We start from the raw sequence: 17647 nt of genomic DNA, 5'->3' as shown, positions 1-17647 counted from the left end.
TTGTTAAATATTTATGTCTTTTTTCCTAATATTTATGTTTTCTAGATAAAATCTTTAATGGTCATTTTTTATTATTTTCATTCTAATTTATTTCACGACTATTTTTAATCTCACTAGAGATAAACACACCACTCTTCCAAATTAAAAGTTTTTGGAAAAATGGTGATCAAGTGTCTCTACCATGGTCATCGGTAAGAATTTAAATACGGCTTCGATCAAATTTTCAATATATTGAATTGTTTAAGTATATTTTGATATTTTTACCATGTTATGGTGCGAAATCCAATAAATTTTTTTATGAGAAATGGTCGGAAAGGTTAGAGAAATATATAAAGAATAAATAAAATTATAGCTTAAAAAGAATATTATATTTTAACTTTAAAAGTTATTTTAGTTTCATCCTTCGAATATCAGCTGGTAAGCAGAGAAAATGTCATGATATGTACATGCACGTACACGTTATGTGACCCAAAGTTAACTGACATCTAATGCAAATGGTAATAAAAAAAAATAGGATTGAAATAATTCTGATAATTTCAACACTTAATCTAAAATTTATCTCACATTTTTGTTCATTAAAGCAGACAAATGATATATATGCCAAATACTGTCATGACTTTTTCCTTTTTATTTTTATTTTATTTCAACAAGCCGCCGAATTAAATTACCACACACACGTATCCAATTTGCAATCACTATATAAATTCATGCGCACTGATCCTAGAATTGCACACACCCATCTCTTTCATCATTCATCTTTCATACGGTAATTTGTGGAATATGGTAAGGGATATCTCCAGTTTTCTGCAACTTTTAGGACAATATGAAATCTTTTTCATTTCATATCCCCTGTTCTTCTCCTTGTTGGCCATCTTCGTGGTCTTCATTCTTACCACTAACAAAAGAAAGCTCATATTACCACCGTCGCCGCCGAAACTCCCAATCATTGGAAACCTCCACAACATCGGACGCTACCCTCATCGCTCACTCAAGTCCTTAGCTCAACGGTTCGGCCCTCTCATGTCGCTACGCTTCGGCAATGTCCCCGTACTCGTTGTCTCCTCCGCTGATGCTGCCTCTGAGATCAAGAAAACTCATGACTTGACATTCATAAACAGACCGAAACGCAGAATCTATCAAAAGCTTCTTTATAACTACAAAGACGTGGGGTCGGCACCTTACCGAGAGTATTGGAGGCAAATGAAAAGTATATGCGTACTAAATCTTTGAGTAACAAAAGGGTTCAATCTTATTGAGGTGTGCGAGAAGAAGAAACGACTCTAACAATGGAGAAGATCGAAAAGTGTAGCTCTTTGTGTTCCCCAGTGAATCTAAGTGAACTCTTTTCCGCAACCACCAACAAGGTTACCTGCAAAATCGCTTTAGGAAAAAAATAGAGTGAAGATACCAATAAGTTTCGTAAGCTTTTGAGTGAGTTTACGAAGTTGTTGGGTGCTCCGGATGTTGGGATTGTTACGATACTTACAAAAGAAGTATTATTATCATTGAAAAACCTTATCTCAACACACTTACAGTAAGCATATTTATAGTAGTATACTTATAACAGACTAACCAGCTAAACTAACTGCTAACAACTATTAACCAACTACTGTTAATTAGTTATACTAACATTCTCCTGGTTCTGTTTGTTTGAAAAACTCAAAAAACATTCATTAACAGCACAAACCCGCAGACTTTGTCGAAACTTAGCAAACTTCTTTGGTGGAACAGCTTTGGTGAGAACATCAGCAATTTGGCTTGCTGATGGAACAAAGCTAACTTGAAGAATACCATCAAGAACTTTTTCCTGGACAAAGTGGTGATCAATCTCCACATGTTTCATTCGAGCATGATGAGTTGGATTTGCAGCCATGCTAACGGTAGAAGTATTATCACACCAAACAACTGGTATCTGACATACTAGCACCCCAATCTCTTCTAACAGCTGTTTAATCCAAAGTAACTCCGACACACAATTTGCTAGGCTTCGATACTTAGCTTCAGAGGATGACCTGGAAACCATTGCTTGCTTCTTGGAGCACCAGGCAACCGGATTTTGTCCCAAGTAAACGACATATCCAGAAGTAGACCTTCTATCTTCAACAGACGCAGCCCAGTCGGCATCAGAATAACAGACTAACTGAAACTGCCCTTTCGTGAAACACAACCCATGATTTATAGTTCCTATAAGATAGCAGAGAACCCACTTAACAGCTTTCCAATGATCTTCAGTAGGAGCATTCATATACTGACTTACCTTGTTGACAGAGAAAGCTAGGTCAAAACGTGTAACACACAAATATTGAAGCATACCGACTGTGCTACAATACAAATGAATATCCGCAAACAACGATCCACCATTTGAAGCAACAAGTTTTGAAGCACTCACCATAGAAGTAGGTGTAGTTGACTCTGCCCATATCTTTAAGAGTAAATTTATCATGCAATTCACATACCACCTTGTCAATTTCAGCAACTGAACTCCCTGTCACCACTATATCATCCACGTAAACCATAAGCAACATTAGATTATAAGCAGAGGCTCGAATAAATAGAGATGAGCCAGCTTGTGATGCTCGAAAACCAAGTTGATTCACAAGTTACTGTTTCAAAGTCTGAAACCATGCTCTATGAGCTTGCTTAAGGCCATACAAGGCCTTAGTCATACGGCAAACCAGCTTCTGACCATTGTCACCTACAGCTACAAACCCTGGTGGTTGAGCCATATAGATTTCTTCTATCAAATTACCATTGAGGAAGGCGTTGTTCACATCGACTTGCCTTAAGGACCAACCCTTCATAACTGCTATAGCAAGAACTGTACGTATAGTAGTCGCCTTAACCACCGGGCTAAAGGTGTCTCTAAAATCAAATCATGCATATTGAGAAAAGCACTTTGCCACCAATCTGGCCTTATACCTTTCAATCGTCCCATCAGCTCTGTGCTTTACTTTAAATAGCCATTTGCACCCTATGATTTTCCTATTAGTAGGCATAGGGCAAAGTTCCCATGTCTTGTTGCGAATAAGAGCTTGCAACTCATTATGAACAGCTTCTCACCAACAGTCATATTGCATAGCATCATGAATATCAGTTGTTGAGTCATTTACCAAGCCATCAACTTTGCTCAAATAGACTCTCGGTTTAAAAATGCCAGCCTTGCTGCGGGTAGTCATTGCATGAGAGTTGACAGGAATATTCTGGAGCTCTGCAGATACAGGTTGTCTAGAAGAGCTAGAGGAATTTGAAACAGACTATTCACGTGACACCTGTACTGTCTGATTCTGACTAGAGTTGGAGCCATCGTGATCACATGACAACTGGACGTCCTGATTCTAACTGAGAGTATGGTCCCCACTAGTCCCTCGACATGTATTCAAGGAACTTTCAGTGTGAGCTACTAGAATACAAGTAGTAGGTAAAGTTGTACCTGTTGAATTTGGCTGAACCACGAGAAGCTTAGAGCTCGTTTGTGGAACAATAGGTATAGCTTCTGTTGATTTACAGTTGAGAGTTGAAAAAAGAAACTCATGTTCGTGAAACGTAACATGCCAAGAAACATAGATCTCCCATCGACAGCCCAACAACGGTACCTTTTCTAACTTGGAAAATATCCTAAGAACGTGCATGGTGTTGACCGATACTGCAATTTGGAAGTGTTGAACGGCCGAAGACTAGGAAAACAGAGACAACTAAATACTCTGAGGAACAAGTAGTTTGGTTTATTCTGAAATAACTTTTCATAGGGTGAAATGCCCAAGGGAGACGTAGGCAATCTGTTAATCAAATAGACAACACTACTGAAAGCATCATTCCAGTAAGTGACTGGCATAGTTGCATGTCCCAACATGGACAAACCAACTTCAACAATCTGCCTATGCTTGCACTCAACGAGGCCATTTTGTTGTGAGGTATACGGACAGGTAATACGTTGTATAATTCCTTGCTGAGACACATACTGCTTCAACGCTCGAAACTCACCTCCTCCATCCGTCTGTAAAATCTTAAGCTTGCACCCCAATACACGTTCAGCCTGTCGATGATACATTGGAAATACAACAAGAACATCAGATTTTTTCTGTAAGAAATATAGCCAAGTATACCTGGAGTAAGCATCAGTAAAAGCGACATAATATTGAAATCTATTTGACATGACCGGAGCTGGCCCCCAGACATCCGCCACGAAGAGCTGTAAAGAAGCAGTATATTCAGTCAAGGATTGAGAAAAATGTTGCTTACGCTCTTTGCCCAAGTGACAAGCAATACAACACGAAACATTTTTATTAGTTTCAAATTGTATGTTACAATGTTTTAAAGCCTTTTTGAGGGTTACATCACATGGATGGCCTAACCTAGAGTGCCACACACTTAACGGGACCATTGCACTAGCAGTAAAGCATTGGGAAGAGCCATCAGCTAACATTGTTGACCCCGAACCTTTTAAACGTAATTTATATAACCCGTCACGTACTGAACCACTCAAGAGAACTTGCTTAGTCTTTAGATCATGAACCTGACACTGAGTAGGATAAAACTCAACCATTACTTGATTATCCTTTGTAAATTTAGACACAGATAGAAAATTCTTAGTAATACCAGGTACATGTAACAGTGATTTCATATATAAAGGTCAGGATGAAGTAGACAATGTGGACTGACCCATAGAAAGAATCGATAGAGCAGTACCATTGCCAACATGGACTTTACCTGGACCATTGTAAGCCAGAGGTTCACCTAGTGGCGATGCTGAGTTTGTCAGATGATGTGCCACTCCAGAGTCGGGATACCACGTATTATCCGCAACCGTTGTAGGAGTTGCAACATAAGCTTGCGATATTGGAGCTGTAGAGGAAGACATACTAGGAGACATACCACCATGCAATGAAGCAGACGCAACAAATGGATTATTCCAGTTGTTAGTTGAAGCAGGTGGGCACAACCAACCCGATGGTGAATTTTGAGTAGGTACATGAGCAGCAGGCACAGATGGTGGCCAAGACACATTTGCAGCACCATGTCCAAATGTACTAAGATTTGCTTAAGGAACCAACATTTTTATATGATGCATCAAATCTACGATAACACCGGTCAACAAGATGTCCTGACTTTCCACACAGTTGACACTGTACACGGATCCAAATGAGCGACCACGCCCTCTACTTCTACCATTTGATGAGGAACGATATGCAGGTGTATTTACAGGCTCAGGCACCGAGGCTGAAGCTTGATGAGATACAAGATTAGCAGAGCTAGATGTTTCACACACACTAATATTTTGTCGGGCTTCAGCATCAAGCAAGATCGTGGTTACTCCTTGCACACTGTAAGGCACCTGACTAGCAGTAATAATAGCAATAATTGCCTCATAATCCGGTGGCAAACCATTAAGAATGGCAGTGACATACTCATGATCACTAATTACCTCACCATAGCTAGCAAGACTGTCACAATAGCTTTTACTTTTCATCAAGAAATCTTTCATTGAAAGCTCACCTTTTCATTGAGAATGAAGAGCCCTTTGATAGGACATCAACCGAGAAGTGGTTTTGCTACCATACAAAGCAACAATGGCACTCCATATTTACGCACTAGACCCTAACCCAATGAGATGCGGTAAAACAGCTGGACTGACAGATGATAACAGCCAAGAAGCTAAAGCACAATCTTATTGTTGAAATCTTGAAAACGCAAGATTATCCTGAAGAATTCGTTCTTCACTCACAACCTGTCGAGGAGGAGGAGCAGTGCTAGAGTCAAGAAACTGTTGCAGATTGTAGGTTTTAATAGCCAAAAAAACCTGTTGACACCATAGCAGGTAATTAGTATCATCAAGCAAAATACTAATCTTCTTGATAGCAAAGATTCGACTGTCAGCAACAGCTTCAGACACATTTGAAGCCATCTCAGGCGTATCAAACTGCACAGCAGACGGACTGGTAGGTATAGCCATAAAGAACACAGGACCTCAAGGATCTACCAAAAAGAAAAGAAAATCTGATACCATGTTACGATACTTACAAAAGAAGTATTATTATCATTGAAAAACCTTATCTCAACACACTTATAGTAAGCATATTTATAGTAGTATACTTATAACAGACTAACCAGCTAAACTAACTGCTAACAACTATTAACCAACTATTGTTAATTAGTTATACTAACAGGGATTATCTTCCATGGCTTGCATGGTTAAGCCATGTTAATGGACTCTATGGTAAAGCCAAAAAAGTGTCGAAGGAGTTAGATGAATTTCTAGATGGGGTGATCAAAGAACATATGAATCGGCATGAAAAATACGTAAATGATCATGCAGGGATCCAAGGTGAAATCAAAAAGACTTTGTGGATGCTTTGCTGGATATTCAGAGGGAAAACACAGTTGGCTTCCCTTTAGAAAAAATCAGCATTAAGGCTCTTATCTTGGTAAGAACTAACAAGTTAATTTGTCATATATGTTAGCATAACGTATCTGTGTATATTGTTGTTTTCACCATAAAGAGAATTTTATATATATTACAGTTCCATAGCTTCAGCTGAAGTGGATATCTTTCCCGGATATATTTGTAGTCGATACCCATACGACATACGCAGTCCTGGAGTGGGCAATGACAAAACTCTTAAGGCACATCAAGATAATGAAGAAACTTCAAAACGAGGTCAGGAATGTTTCTGCTAAAAATTCAAGCATATCGGAGGATGATCTTGGTAACATGCACTACCTAAAAGCAGTGATCAAAGAGACTTTTCGTTTATATCCTCCGATTCCCTTGTTGCTTCCAACAATATCTACAAAAGACGTTAAGCTCAAGGGCTATGACATTATCAAAGGAACTCGAGTTATCATCAATGTTTGGGCGATCGGAAGAGGCCCTGCGTCATGGGAGAATTCGGAAGACTTTCTTCCGGATAGGTTCTTGGACAATTCCATAGATTTCAAAGGACAACATTTTGAGTTGATTCCTTTCAGCTCTAGAAGGAGGATTTGTCCGGAAATCTTGTTTACAATCGCAATAAATGAGCTTCTCTTAGCAAATCTCGTGCACAAGTTTGATTTTGGTCATTGCCTAGTGGAGCAAAAGAGAATGATTTGGACATGACCGAAACCGTCGGCCTTACCATACACAAAAAATCTCCTCTAATCGCTGTAGCGAATAGATGTTCTTTCTAGTGGAAAGCCTCGTCTGTTACAGTAAGTATTCTAAGTTACATGTGCTTGTAAATCTAGGCATGTTATTTTCCTTGTCATAATGCATTAAATTTATCTACTTATAGCGTTCGAAAACTAGATTTTAACTGAACGGAATGGCTTTCAATCGATACCATTATATGTATCCAATGCCAATGTGATTGAGGACATATGTAATCACAAGGATTTGCACCTAAGAAACAGGCAACACCATGAAACTCTGCTAACTACTGTGGCTTTCAAAATTAGGATCCTCAAAACATCTCCAGTCTCTTATAGTTGATCACAAATTCAATAGCCATCTTTCAGATGGTTTAACTTTTAATCGAATGCCTTCAAGAAGATCAATATAACTTTAGTGAGACCGTATATCCGGAAGATAACGACCCACTTGCTATGCACCAATGAACAAGGCATCGGCAACCACAAAAACTCCAACCTGACGACAAAATCAACACGGGATTATGTTTGCAAGTAACTACTACACTTGAGCTCATTTTGATGGAAAAGATTAAGCGAATAATTACCAGACAAACCGAGTAGAGTAATTGGTAACCCCAGCCTTCTCTGGCAGCTTGAGCTCACTGCTGATTCGTCCAACTGAAAGTTAAAACGGAATTAGATAAAATGTCTACTCTACATGATAACTATAAGTTACATAGTCTCCGGTTTTCAATTTCAAAGTTCAAACAGCACTTGCTACTAAAGATTACATTTTAGATGAGATTTTTCTTCTTCTTCAAATTCTTTTACACCCTACAATAAAAAAAATATTGGACCTATTTACGTATTAAAAGCTTCAGCTATACTAAAATGGTTTTAATCCAACTCTTCATTTTATTCAAATACTTGTGTTTCTATCCGGGTCCAATGTGTATTCGATTATAGGTATGAGGGTACCATCATCCATATAAAATTAAAAATAAACTTTAGTATCTAAAACTCTCTCACCGGTCTGAATAGCATACGTTTTAATATCCTTAAACCAGTCTTTAGAACAAGTTCGTCGCAAGTCAATTTGTCATGTTTATTTTGAAAGGAGGGAGAGAGTTTGCATCTATTAGTTTTTCTATCGCAATTAAGTATTCAATAGTAATTTACTGGGTTAATCCATTGCATTTTGGGTAGTTTCAATTTAGTATTCGTGTTCTCAATTTGATTTTGGTGATCAATATTTAAGCTACATTTGTAAGGGATATTACTCAATATCGTAGATATGAATTTAACATTTTAGTTAGCATTTAAATAAAAAAAATCTACTCATTTAAAAAATTAATGATCCAATTTAACTCTTTTATAAAATTAAAAGTCAAATTTATCTATAAATAAATAAAATCAAATCAACAAAAAATATAAACATTAAAATCTAAATTTAATATGCATTGCTAAAACCATAAATCAATTAAAATGCAATAAAATAACAGGCTATATATTATATATAAAATGTAAAGGATGGGGTACTTCTTATCCTTTCCTTGGGGTGTACTTGGATAAGGCAAAGGACAGTGGCAGATGTTTACACAAAAAGATACATACTCCTCTTTTCTTTTCTTTTCTTTTTATCTCTTTTATTTATTTATTGTAGTACAATTATAAATAATTATACGATAATATATTCGAGTGATTTTAAATAAAATTAAATTCTTTTGTGAAATGTAAAGTAGGAATCGAATATAATTTATATATATTTAAACATTAATCTTATTATAGATTCTATACAATGTTTAAAATTACTTATAGCCGCTCCTAACCCTTAAATAGAAGGATAATATGTTTCAACATACTCGAACTCATATCTTTGATAACAATATCAATATCAATCAATTAAAATTCAATCAACAAATATAATTAATATTAGAATGACTTAATAAAACCAACATGTGATAAAAATTAAAATAAATCCTTTACATAATTTATATAATGCGAAAATCAATTCAAAACACTTACGACTCCAAAACTTTAATATTACCTACACGGCTAACACGATATTAGTATTCGCTATTAGTTTTTGATTTGGCAGCCCATCCAATAACTTATTTTATTGTACAAAAACTCAAATTATTTAGATTGCACCCACCCAAATTCATGAAAGTTTTACCAAAGTGCATGAGACAAGTCTATTTTGGAACTACGTTAACTAAGTATCAATTCCGCAATCCGAAAATCTTCAATAAGAAATAAAATTTTCCAAGAAAAATGCATATTAACATGTATCCTACATTAAGGTTGACACATGTTTCTTGAGTATAAATCCGCCTACATGATGACACAAGCCCATACAGGGAAACTATATGATTTAGCTAAAAAGAGTTGGATCGATATTAATCGGATAGCGGATTGGTTACGGCAAACATTATATAACAAAGTTCAAAGAAAAGCAAGTTAGAAAGAAAAGAAAGCTATGTAGAAACAATGTATTAAGATACTATAAATGGAAGCTATTTTTTTGTGTCTTATAAATTTCGTAAATTTTATCATTCTCTAACTCTAATTTTAAATATTTAAATTCACGTTTAATAGAAATTATTTAGAAAGGAAAAGAAAAGGAGGTGCAAATTAAGAAAAAATCATGATTGGGTGGGTATTTTGGACACATTGAGTTATTTAGGTGGAGAAATTATAGGCAGATTTCATTTTTTTTTCCCTAATATTGCTAAAGTCATATTGAATAAATTTCAGCCTATGTCTCCTCATTTCTCTTTTCATTTTAAATCCAAATTTAATTCAATCGATTTTGTAAATTTACATCCCATCTTCAATTTCCAAATTCTGGCTGGATTTAAATCTTTGTTTAAAAATTACATTTATGTTTCATTTATGAATAATATTCCTTAGATTGTTTAAATTTATGATGAATACAATATTATAGGGCTATTTTTAGTATAATGCTTAGAACTATCCATAACCCCAACCCAACCCATAAATAGAAAGCTGATAATATGTTTCAACACACTCAAACCTACATCATCTTCCATTAATAATAATGTCCATACCAATCTAGTTAAAACTCAATTGGTAACATAAATATAACAAACCTAAATATTTGAAGCATAATAAAAAGAGTGATTGAATTTCAATAAAAGCCAAAAATAAAACTAAAAAGATAAGATAAGATAAGATAGGGTTGGGTTGGGTAGGGAAAGGAAAACCCTTGTAGTTAGGAAGGATAGAATATGCATATAATTATGATTGGATCTAATTTTGCAGAAGCAGATATAGAAAAGGTAATGGAGATTCATGGGATGGCCTTACAGTCTTAATAGGAAAACCCATCACCCGAGCCTTCTTTAGAAGAAAAGAGTGTTGGCACAACTCTGGCATCGTAGCCGCCATGCATGCATCCAATCATTTAATAAATTTATGAGTCGGTTTAGTTTCAGAAATATTACATTCATACTTGATTTTGACCTAACTCAATTCTAAGCTCATCTTTTTTCCAAATATTTGAATTTTATAATTAAACTAAAATATGATATTCAATATTTGTTAAAATAAATTTATATAACTTTTTAATTACAACTTAATTTAATTATTTCTAAAAAGTTACAACTTTTTTAATGCATCAAACAGCTTTTCATCATATCCAACAAAGGAACCCACGTTCATAAGTTTAAGAGAAAATCACTTGAATCATTAAAATTGTCAGTTTTGAGGATTTGGATTATCTTTCATTAAAAAGTAATATTTCCTACAAGAAATCATGATTACGTTCCAGAGAAAACAAGTTAAAGAGGACAACCATTGCCCATGCTTAGTGCTCAACCAATTTAATTCAACAACTTTTTCTTATAAAATGTGAAATAACTTAATGGATAAAAATAAAATCCATACATCTTCTCTTTTTTTATCTTTTATATAATAATGAAATTTGAAAAAAATATATCATATTTTCATCCTTTTAACTGTATCGAAATTATATTTAATTTTTACAATATTATAAATGAGATGTAGTTTAATTAAAATAAATCTGACTATTAAAATTTCAAAATTCGTCATTACTATTCAGGAAACATGTTCTTTCTTTTATATAGAAAAGAAACTATACCATCACAAAGAAAGAGGAAATGAGTAGTTCGTTATTTACTTATATATTTTTATTGGTTTTTAATTTTAATTTTATATTTATTATGAATTATTTTACATGCTTAAAATTTAAATTACTAAATGTATTAAATTTTAATTGATTTAATTTTTTTAATATTTTATCAGACAAGTTTATTGTTTTATCAAGGCATTGCACCGTCATTGGAACATTCGCAAAAGGTGTAACCCAAAGTTTGGCCTAAGTATCATTTGTTATAGGTTTTGGTCCTACTTTTTAATTTTATTTATATAATTGTAAACTATTTTGATAGCCGCCCAATTATTAGTAAGTTTTTTTTTCTGGTTATCCAATTATAAAAAGTAATAAAATGATCACTTAACAGAAATATGACATGACAACGTTTAAAATTAGTATAATAAGAATTTTAACCCTCAAAATTTATGCATTATGTCAATTTAGTCTTGATTCTAAAGAATTTAACCTTCGACATTCACACATCGTGTAATTTGGTCATTCTATAGTTTTGCTAATCTTTGTGACCCTTTCACCTAAAAAACTCAAAAAATAAATTTATCAATTAAATTTTATCGAAAATATACCAAAAATGGAAACACTCAAAAACCTAATATCATAATTTTCACATTTTCCATTCTTTTCTCTTGATAGTCCAATTCTCCATTGTTGGATCAAGAACTGACAGCTGAGATAACTCGGTCTTTGTTGTTTCACTATTCACCAATTTCATAAGATTCACACTTGAATTGCTCGATGTCAGTTCAATTGAGTTGTTCTTGTTATTATCATCATTATAATTATCATTTCCAAAGAACACATAGAGTCGCTCGTTCAATTAACCCACAATTAAAAAGAAAATGAAAGTGCCTTTGAAATCAACTTTCGAAGCTAGAGTTGCAATAAGTTCAATAGAGTCCAAGGAGTAGATAAGTTGAATGACTCGGGGACCTTAGATTTTGAATAGAACCACTAATGATTTTGTGTTATCGATTGCTGGAGTTGATATCAAATGATAGATTTTGTTGGTAAATAGGAGCGATTATAGTGTTGCTACTTCGTCCTTTGGCGATGTCCCTATGTTTGACTGCATGGAAAAATGAAGAACAAATAAAAAAAATGACCAAAATTTTTAAAAAAATACCCAATACAATTATTCAAAATAAAAAGCGCACATTTTGTTAATTCAATCCAATTTTAAGTCAATGGTGATTAGCTCAAGTTAACTAAAAATGAGTTAATTGCCATTGAAACATATTAAGTTGTCTGCGTATTTGAAGTATAAAGAAAGTAATGTATTTGAGGATTATCTAGTTTATCAATAAAGAGATTTAAAGAAAAACAATTATTTTTATTTCTAATTTACATGTATATTGAAATATATTTTCACGTGAAAAAAGAGAAGATAAAATAAGGTAAAGTATAAATGATGAAGGCTAATTTTTTTAAAATAAGACTAAACTGATGCAACGTGTAAACGTTGAGGGCTAAATTTATTATTATGTTCATTTTCCTATTAACCATTTAATGACCAGCGACAAAAAAATCGAATAGTTAGATAACCAACAAAAAAGACTTACAAATAGCTAGGTGACTATGAGTCCCTTTAAATAATGACAATTTTAAGTAATGAAAACACGACACATACTATCAATGGTGGACATTATGATTTCAAAAAAAAAAACACGAGACATGTTCTTTTATTAAATATATATAAACTCTTTTATCGAATATGTATAAATTTTAAAGATAAAAAATAATAAATCCATAAATAAATATAATCTAATATATATAATTTATAAAATTGGTAGAATTCTTTTTAAAAATATTAGTAAATTAGTTTTCTTTATCATTAAATTATTTTAAATTAAAAATTATTTTTAATCTCTCTCACCTCATTTAAAAATCTAGAAAAATTAACAAATTCAAAAATAATAAAAATAAAAATCCAAAATTTTAGATTAATAACCCATCCCATAGCCACACCCATCTGCCCAATACCGTTGCACGACGATAATCCTACCTGCCCAATCGTTGTGTGTTGCTCCAACACAGCCTAGGTTTGCTTTGCGCAACTCCAGTCATTTGCGTGACGCACAGCCTCAAGCCGCCACTTCACCATTCGCGCCTCTCGCACAACTGACAGTCGAAGATACCTTGGATCCGTTGTCTAAAGTCTAAACTATGTGGAATCCGCTATGCTGAGCCGCGTGATTTTGATGCAACCACTCAACCGCAAGTGTCCCTTAGAATCCAACCAACAGCCCCATGATTTTTTTTAAATGCATATTTTTAGATTAGATTAGTGTCACAAATTATTTGAGTATCAATTTAATTAAGAAATAATTAATACACTATTTCTATTAAATGATCACTATTTTTAGCTTTTTATTTTTTAATTTAATACATTTACCTAATTAAAATTTTTTATTCATAAATTAAATTATTTTTATTTTAATTATGCACATAATACATATATGTTGTTGTTGTTATTATTAGTTTCAAACTTTATGTTTTATTATTTATTGAATGTTATTTTAAAGCATGTCTATATTTTAAATATACAATTTCCATATGTATACACATGTGATAATATTTCTAATATTAATTACATAAGTTTTTCTATATATATGTATTTTATTTTATAAATTTTAAAGCTAAATTGTATATTTGACCAAAAAAAGTCACGTGGTGCATATTCATTAATTGAAATTCTCAAAATTTTAAAATAAAAAGTTTAATTATCAAAATTAAGTATACTTGAATTAAGTTTACATTTTACAAAAACTAAAAAATTAAATTCAATTTATATGCAACAACTAAAAAAGATTAATCGTAAGTTCATTCAATAACTTGATTAACTTCTGCGTCCTCGTAAAATAAAAGATAAATTCTGACAAATTAAATTAAAAAATAAACTTTAATTTATAAATAGATATTAATTTAAAAGTGGAAATGAATTTTAAGTTTAAAAAATCCTGGATTTGGTAGCTAGAAATAACGGAAAGAGTGTATGTTGGAAGGAAATAGAAGTTTCCCTAGGAACCATTGCTCATCGGGAATTGAAGTTTTGAAGGTGCTGTGGTATTTCCAACAAATTAGACTTCAACCAATGCGATTCCAGTTTTTTGATTGAAATATACCTATAAATATGTTCTTAAAATCATAACAATTTGTTGCAAAAAGTGCCAAATAATAATCATATTCTACTATATTAATTTCATCATATCTATTTTTTTATACAATATACATAATTTCTCCCAAACCCTTAACTGGGAGGATAATGCATTTTGGTGCACTTGAACTCACATCCTTTTTCACTAATAACAATATCAATACCAATCGAATCAAGACTCCACCGACCATCTTTTTTTAATAATTAATTGAGTTTTAATTTTTTAAAAATTACCATTATAATCACAATCTTTGTTAAAAGGAGAAACTATAGTCACAATCACGCGTACATAAATACACAAACTAAATTATAATTGCAATCATCTATAATTATGTAAGATATTTTAAACTTTTCAAAAGTGTAAAGAAGAATTTATGTTGGAATTTTTGGAAGGATGTTGTCAAGAAAAACATCTAAGAATCTTGAATACGGAAAATGCTAAATCATTATATTCATAAAACAATTACAATGGACGAGAAAATGATTGATAATCAAAATATATTTGTAAGAGTTAAAATAAAATAAATCTAATTTGAGAAATCTACGGATGGATTATATAAGAAAATCTCAAACTTGATAATAAAATATTTCAATATTCCCAACCTCAACTTTACCATTAACTTATTATTTTTGTTAATATATTTACTCATTTATTATAAATATTTTTATTAATTTAATACATTAAGTTAAAATTTTGTTATATAATAATTTTGGTGAGTGTTTTCAAAACATATATTAGTAAAATTACCTATATTATTAAGTCTTTAACTGAATTGATGTTACAAGTTAATCACTATCAACTCACTTAGAAAAAATTTTAATGTCATTATTTTTAAATTTTTTTATCTTTTCATATAAAATCTTTAAAAAATTTCAAACAAAAATAAATATACAAAAATCCACGAGATTTGAACCAAATACACCAATTTTTTAAATGTCAACTTTATTATTTCAACCAAAACCTTACTAGTTTTTGTATATATATTTTTATAAATACATATTTTACACACACAAAAAAAAACTTGACTCTATAATAAGTGTTCCATAGTCTATATAACATCATTTTATATTTACATATTGCATATAGAAATAATTATATTTGACTAATAACAAAATAAATTTATATATATTTTAAATTGTATGTAATTAAATCAAAATAATATATATATATATATACCTGTTTAAAACACAATCAAAATTTCATGCGTATTATTATATCAAATCAAATTCATATATAAAATTAAGTATCAACTTTTAATATGTATCCCATAGTTCATATATCTCCCCGAAAACTTTGATCCAGTCATTCTCTCACTCCATCAAGTAGAATAATGAAAATCCCAACATTAAATTTGGTGTGTTTGATGAAGTTTTAAAAATTTAATCGTATTTAATCCAAAAGAAAATGGTTTTGTAAATTTTGAACTGTTTTAATATATTTTAAAAAATATGAAATAAAATAAATAGATAAATAATTACTTATAATTTAATACTAAATAAAAATTGAATATTGGAAACGAATTAAGCAAATACAAGTAACTTCGGTAGACGTTAATTTTGGTAGTGTGTTAGTGTAGCCAAAGATAGCAGGCATTTCACGCATCTAATTTCACTTCCAAGAAAAATAAAAATAAAAAATAAAAAGAGGAAAATGCGTTACGGAAAAAGTGCCCGTGCCCACTTGCCCACGTCACTTTTGATAACTCCTCCTGCCAACTAACGGGGTCCACCAAAGCATTTTCTAAATCTTTTATTACTATTATTCATATTTTGCTGAATTTAAAGTTAGTGAATTAAGTTACACTAATATAATTAGCGTTCATTAATTTATTTTTATTTACTTTCTTTTAACTTCAACACACTCAAATTCATATTCTCTTGCACGGACACTAATGCACATACTAACTAAATTAAGACTCAATAGATAATATTTAATTTTTGTATATTAATACAGATAAAATATATATTTAAAATTATAATACAATATTCTGAAAAGGCCAAAAGGTTAATTATTTAGAAAAGAAAAACCATTATTTTTAAAATATTATTTATTTAGATTATTTACTATATACATTTTAAAAATATACAATATTAAGGTGAGCGATAAGATGACAAAATTGAACATGTATCAAACAAGAGTCAAATTAGTTAACGATAAATTAATTAGAATTGATAATTTGAGTCACTCATGTCAGTTATTTGTTGCAAAGAGAATGATTTTTTTATAATAAAAGAAAACATTAATTTGAATAGTTGCAATATCTGTACGGTAGTTCTACTCATCTTTCTAAGTTCAATTTTAAATTTATATTAATTGTTTTTGTTTTATGTATAATTATTTTAATAAATATGCCATAAATTTTATAGTTTTCACAAATTTAGAATTTAATCTATATACTTTTATTTCTAAGATTTTAATCCCTTTACTTTTGAGATTTCAAAATACGAGATCTAATTATTAACACTTTAATTTTATTTTTTTGTTAATTTGGTTGGTGTGACATTTTGAAATACAAAAATTTTACTCGGTAGCAATGTAACTAAGAAATGATATTATAATGAACCTAAATTTAACAAAATAATTTCAACAAGATAACAATTGAACTTAAATTTTAAAGTCTTAAAAGTAGAGACTAAATTCCTAGAAATAAAAGTACAATGACTAAATTTCAAATTTAAGAAGAGTATAAAAACTTATGACATATTTTAACTTTTTACAAAATATGATATTCTTTTATGATTTTAACAATTGAGTTAGTGCTACTTGTGATATGAAATGCAATCAAATATTTTATATTAGTATAAATTCCTACATAATTTATTTTCCTTCAAATATAATCTATAGTTATCTATAATCTACTTATATTAAATTAGAAAACCATATTAGAACATAAATAATACAAGTTGATGAGGTTTTTTAGTTTCTCAGGTCACCATGTTAAGGCTCGGAAAACCAATATGTTTTTCTCCAGTGGAGTGGAAGAGGATCTGAGTAATAGATTAAGCAGGTTACTGGGCTTTTAGAAGGTTCAAGAGCTAGGATCGTATTGAGGAGTTCCGTTATTTCACAAAAGAGTTACTAACTCTACTTTCTAGTTTGTGGTTGAGAAGGTTCGATCAAAATTATGTAATTGGGATGCGAAACAGCTCTCTTTGGCAAGAAGATTCACCATTGCACAGTTGGTTCTTCTCTTTAACACGAATTATTTCATGCAGTTAATGCGAATTCC

At 31.5% G+C, this 17647-nt stretch overlaps 1 pseudogene; it reads left to right on the top strand.

Annotated features, from left to right (window-relative positions):
- The first annotated feature begins 780 nt into the window (after positions 1–780).
- LOC105764800 (cytochrome P450 736A117-like) lies at positions 781–7178 on the top strand (annotated as a pseudogene).
- Positions 7179–17647: the final 10469 nt, after the last annotated feature.

Source organism: Gossypium raimondii, chromosome 12, assembly GCF_025698545.1.
Source record: "Gossypium raimondii isolate GPD5lz chromosome 12, ASM2569854v1, whole genome shotgun sequence".
Lineage (NCBI taxonomy): Eukaryota > Viridiplantae > Streptophyta > Magnoliopsida > Malvales > Malvaceae > Gossypium > Gossypium raimondii.
The sequence above is the reverse complement of the archived record's forward strand: the minus strand, read 5'-3'. Positions and strand labels throughout refer to the sequence as shown.